Here is a 6,549-nt window from a genome sequence, read left to right on the forward strand (position 1 = left end):
CAAGAAGTGCCTTATGAATCCTCCCGTGCTTATGCCACCAGTACCTGGAAGGCCTCTCATCTTGTACATGACAATCTTAGACGAGTCAATAGGGTGTATGCTCGATCAACACGACGAATCCGGAAAGAAAGAGCGCGCTGTTTACTACCTAAGTAAGAAGTTCACGACCTGTGAGATGAATTACTCCTTGCTCGAAAGAACGTGTTGTGCTTTAGTATGGGCATCCCATCGCCTAAGGCAGTACATGCTGAGCCATACTACCTGGTTGATATCCAAGATGGACCCGGTTAAGTACATCTTTGAAAAGCCAGCTCTCACGGGACGAATCGCCCGGTGGCAAGTCCTGCTATCCGAGTTTGATATAGTCTACGTCACCCAAAAGGCGATAAAAGGAAGCGCCTTAGCAGATTATTTGGCTCAACAGCCTCTTAATGACTATCAGCCCATGCATCCTGAATTCCCGGATGAGGACATCATGGCCTTGTTTGAGGAAAAATTGGACAAAGATCGGGACAAATGGACCGTATGGTTTGACAGAGCGTCAAACATTCTAGGTCATGGCGTTGGGGCAGTATTGGTCTCTCCGGACAATCAATGTGTACCCTTCACAGCCAGGCTAGGATTTGACTGCACCAACAACATGGCCGAATATGAAGCATGTGCCCTAGCCGTCCAGGCAGCGATTGACTCCAATGTCAAACTACTCAAGGTGTACGGCGACTCGGCATTGGTAATCCATCAGCTGAGAGGGGAATGGGAAACTAGAGATCCCAAGCTGATACCCTACAAAGCCTATATCAAGGAATTGGCTAAGACCTTTGGTGAGATCTCCTTCCATCATGTTCCCCGCGAGGAAAATCAAATGGCGGATGCACTTGCTACTTTGGCGTCTATGTTCCAGCTAACACCGCACGGGGATCTACCCTACATTGAATTTTGGTGTCGTGGCAAACCTGCGCATTGTTGCCAAGTAGAAGAGGAACGGGACGGAAAGCCTTGGTATTTCGACATCAAGCGATATGTCGTAAGCAAAGAATACCCGCCCGAGATTACCGACAATGATAAGAGGACATTGAGAAGGTTGGCAGTCGGTTTCTTCATGAGCAGAAGCATACTGTATAAGAGAAATCACGACATGACACTCCTGCGGTGTGTGGATGCCAGGGAGGCAAATCACATGATCGAGGAAGTCCATGAGGGCTCGTTTGGAACGCACGCCAACGGGCATGCTATGGCCAGGAAGATCCTAAGAGCAGGTTATTACTGGCTTACCATGGAAAGTGATTGTTGTGTCCATGTGAGGAAATGCCACAAATGTCAAGCGTTCGCAGATAATGTCAATGCCCCACCACATCCTCTGAATGTCATGTCCGCCCCTTGGCCTTTCTCCATGTGGGGAATAGATGTCATCAGGGCGATTGAGCCCAAGGCCTCGAATGGTCATCGCTTCATCCTCGTAGCGATAGATTATTTCACCAAGTGGGTCGAGGCGGCCTCCTATACCAATGTCACGAGGAGTGTGGTGGTCAGGTTCATTAAGAAAGAGATCATCTGCCGATATGGTTTGCCAAGGAAGATTATCACGGACAACGGCACCAACCTGAATAACAAGATGATGGGGGAAATGTGCGAGGAGTTTAAAATCCAGCATCACAATTCCACACCCTACCGGCCAAAGATGAATGGAGCCGTGGAAGCGGCCAATAAGAATATCAAAAAGATTATCCAAAAGATGACCGTGTCATACAAGGATTGGCACAAAATGCTCCCATTCGCGTTACATGGTTACCGAACTTCAGTGCGAACGTCAACTGGAGCAACGCCGTTCTCATTGGTATATGGGATGGAGGCTGTGTTACCGTTTGAGGTGGAAGTCCCGTCATTAAGGATCTTGGCAGAATCCGGATTAAAGGAATCAGAGTGGGCTCAAACGCGCTATGACCAGCTCAACCTCATTGAGGGTAAGCGCTTAACGGCCATGAGTCATGGGCGCTTATACCAGCAAAGAATGAAGAATGCATTCGACAAGAAAGTACTTTTGCGCAAGTTCCATGAGGGAGACCTTGTGCTAAAGAAAATGTCCCATGCTGTCAAGGACAATCGAGGGAAATGGGCCCCGAACTACGAAGGGCCTTTTGTTGTGAAGAGGGCTTTCTCCGAAGGAGCCCTGGTGCTTACCAACATGGATGGTGAAGAGTTACCTTCACCCGTGAATTCTGATGTCGTCAAGCGATATTATGCTTAGAAGCTGGGGCAATTAAGGATGTCGCTGCATGTTCATTATCTTTATGCGTTTTCTGGATTTCCCCCAGGAATTTCCCGTCTGCTGTATCTCTCGTTATAATCTTTCAAAGAAATGAACGTGGATTCGAGGCTTTAGTCCTCACGTTGGTTTCAAACCTTGCATTTGATTTGTGATCACCTGAGCCCTTCCGCTCAGTTCGTGGGATGCCCCAAGCGCTTAATTAAAATTGAACCTAAACCAACTTTTGCTAAAGATTCGCTGCGTTTGAAAACATTCATGCATACGCATACGCATGCATATTGTTGTGGTAAGACAGGGGTAGGATCATCTTGAGCTACCTTCCGGGGTGAGGACCAAATGTGGACAGCAGAAACCAATCAAGGTAAGACAATGACGCGGTCAAGATTGGCCGAACCTGGTTGTTTATTACTTGCAGGTACTTAGGAACGGATGCAAGTGGGGATGGGGTCACGACCGACTGATCGTTGCCCTTTCTCTGCGCTAGACAAGCAGAGAACGTCGCTGCAAGGCAGCCCCGTATCCTTTGTATTCGCAGTTGTCTTACTATTTGTTTGTTTTAAAAATAAGTAATCAACGCCTAACTCTAACTTAAGTAAGTTCAAGTTAAGCAAGACGCTAAACCATAAGGAAGGAGGGGACATGGTTAATGTTCCTCTCAAAAAAAAAAAATGCAGGTTAGCTCGCCTGGGCGAGCCATCCCTGCATCAAATTATAAGAATGACGAAAGGGGGGACGTTTTTGCATTCAAAAACCTCTTTTGCCCCCTTTCAAAATCCATACCCACGGGATTTACGAGTTTGCAGCCCTAGGGTCATCATTTTTCGCATTTTTTTGATTCCGTTTCGCACTTTTGTTCATCACCAACAAGTAAGTATTCTATCCCTAAGCTTTCTAGCTTTTCATTGGTGTATTTTGATCTCCTTTTGGTACTCTAAAATGTGGGAATGTGCTCAAATATGTGGGGCAATTTTGGTTTGTTTTCTTGCTTGATTGGGTTGGATTGGGGGTTTGTATGGGATGGCCCAAGGCCTATAATGCATTTTGAAACAATGGGACATGCCACATTGTCCCCGTTCTCTTGCTATTGATACCTAAACGCGCGCCCACCAAGTGTTCGGTGAAATGCCTCAATGGCATTAGCGCGTGACTTTTGTAAGGAAACAACCCATGGGGCATTTTGGTTTGCACATATTCTCTATTTTTTGGGACATGCATTCATTCCCGGAAAAGGCTAGAGTAATTGCCCCACATATATCCTAGGCCTAGGAACCAAAGTTTTTATGCAAAAGAACACAAGAGGAGGTGCATGTTGGGTAAAGTTACTCTTTTTGGCCAGCAATCAGCTATGAGCCACGCTACAATAATTTCCCTACGCCTAGATGTTTAGGAATTTTGCTCATCATAAATGTTTAGGTTTAGAATAGGTAGCAAAATACCTTTGGCAATTTACACTTTGGGTGTGGTAGCAAGATACTAGGATGTATGTATATGTAATTTTTGATAGTCAAAATGTCTCACAAAAAAAAAAAAAAATATATATATATATATATATATATATATATATATATATATATATATGTTGCATGTTATGTAAAGAAAATACCTTACAAAAATACCTTTTAATTTGAATACAATTTTAGTCGGCAAAAGAAAATATACTTGAATTTGCATGCGGCTTTAGGTAGTAAAAACACTTGAAAAAAGCATGAAATGTAGCACCTTATTGTGTAGATAGTCAAGATTCATCATGAAGTTTGTGTATGTATAGGTATTAGAAATACCAGAATGTGCACGTATGCAATTTTTGATAGCCAAAGTGCTTTGAGTATGCATGTATGTAAATTTAGCAAAGGAAATGCGTGTGATGTAGGTAACAAATACACCTTGGAAGTACATATAAATAATCTAGGTAACGAAGGTGCCTTGATTGTATATGGGTGCATTTTTCTTAGTTATAAGAATGTCTTGTGCAAGTGAACGCTCGTAAAGAAGTATGCGCATAAGCTTGCTCTAAATTTACATTGATGTTTGTATTTATTGGAGGAGGTTGTATGCCGTTTTTGTTTTAAGGGTAGCATTTCTTGGTAAAACTAACTTTCCAAATGTTTGCCTTCGCAGGAAATGGCCCCGAGGAAGCTTGCCTCAAAGAGGTCCAGGAAGGACAAGGCGGCCGAAGGAACTAGTTTCGCTCCTGAGTATGACAGTCACCGCTTTAGGAGCGCTGTACACCAGCAGCGCTTCGAGGCCATCAAGGGATGGTCGTTTCTCCAGGAGCGACGCGTCCAGCTCAGGGACGACGAGTATACTGATTTCCAGGAGGAAATAGGGCGTCGGCGGTGGACATCACTGGTTACTCCCATGGCCAAGTTCGATCCAGAAATAGTCCTTGAGTTTTATGCCAATGCTTGGCCAACAGAGGAGGGCGTGCGTGACATGAGATCCTGGGTAAGGGGTCAGTGGATCCCGTTTGATGCCGACGCTATCAGCCAGCTCCTGGGATATCCGTTGGTGTTGGAAGAGGGCCAGGAATGCGAGTATGGCCAGAGGAGGAACCGGTCTGATGGGTTCGATGAGGAGGCCATCGCCCAGCTGCTATGTATACCGAGGCAGGATTTTGCCCGAACTGCTGCAGGGAGGCAAGTGCGAATCATGCGCACCAACATGACCACCCTGACCCAGATATGGATGACGTTGCTGCTCAGCAACATCCTGCCCACCGATCATAATTCCGACCTCCCCATGCCGAAGTGTCAGCTGGTGTACACCATCCTGACACGGATGAGCATCCATGTGGCTCAGTTGATCGCTGATGCCATCTATATTTTTGCAGGTATGGCGCCTACTAGGCACCCTTTGGACCCAGATAAGTCCAACAGGGCCCTGGGATTTCCCGCACTGATCACAGGACTCTACTAGTCGTTCGGAGTCCCCGTTGCACCTACCAAGGTGATTCGGCCGCCTATCACCCGGGCTTTTATTGAGAAGTACTGTACCCAGAGACAGGCTCAGGGTGATGCTCCACAGACCGCAGGCGCGCCACCACCACCTCATCAGGCTGGCCAGGCTGGGGCATTTGACATGGAGCAGTATTTACGGCATTTGGTTCGCCAGCAGGCGGCCAACCACCGAGCACATATACAGACCCATGATTGTCTGTACCAGATGAGCCTTAGCATGCAGAGCCAGGGCTTCGCTTCTTTTTCATGCCCTACTCCAGACCAGTTCAAGGCAGAGGTTGCATGGCCCGGAGATTGGCCCGAGGCCCAAGCAGGAGAGGCACCCCCAGAAGCTCCCGACGATGGAGAAGAGGCCCACGAGGACGAGGAGATGGCCGATTTGCTTGACTTCTTGGGAGGGAGTGGAGATACATGACTGGGAGATCCCCAAGATTCATGTTTTTCTTTCGTATTTCTTTTATCATTTTTATGTTATGTTATTGTTTTGACTTGAGAGACTAATGTTTGTTTTTGTTGTTTCGATTGTCATTTGTACAGCGCATACATTTTTGTTTGGATTGTTGCGTTAGTGTTTATATATCATTACTATCAATGATGTTTGAAATTCTGGAACCGTGTAGAGTTCTTCGTTTAGGAACATCGTCCAAAAAAAATATATGTAAAACAAACAAAAAAATCATGATAAAAATAAAAATGAAAAAAGAAAAAAGAGAGCAAATAAGGAAAAAGAAAGCAAGTAAGAAAAAGATGGGAAAAAGAAAAATAAGTTGTCTAGCTGAAAAACCGACATGCTTTTGAAAAGAGATGATTTCCAACTTTTCTTTGAAAAAAATTCATTGATCATAACCAATTTTTGGAAAATGTGGCTACACCTGAAGGGTGAATGCTGTGAAATTTCCCCGGACGCCCGAAATGGACTCGGATGAATGCACAAATGGATAAGAGAACATATTTTGGAAACATTGGGTTGACTAAAATAGAGGAAATGAATCCTGAGCCCTAGCATCACATGACCATAAAAATTTGACACTTGAGTGTCCACATAGGTGCATGCATGACCAGTTTTGCATAAAGTTTCCAAATCATCATTTTTGCATTTGTGTCATGGAAATAATGTGGGGCATCCCTTTTTATCCTTGAACCAAACCAAACCCTGACATGTATCATGCCTAGCCATTCTACAAGTCTTGAGCCAAAATCCTGACTCACCATAAACCTTGACCCAAGGTGAGAATGTTAATCCTTACCCTCGGAAGCAAAAAAGAAGAGAAGGAAAATTTCCAATCAAAGGAAAAGAGAAGGAAAATTTCCAATCAAAGGAAAAAA

The sequence above is a fragment of the Glycine max genome, chromosome 19, assembly GCF_000004515.6.
Source record: "Glycine max cultivar Williams 82 chromosome 19, Glycine_max_v4.0, whole genome shotgun sequence".
Taxonomy (NCBI): Eukaryota; Viridiplantae; Streptophyta; class Magnoliopsida; order Fabales; family Fabaceae; genus Glycine; species Glycine max.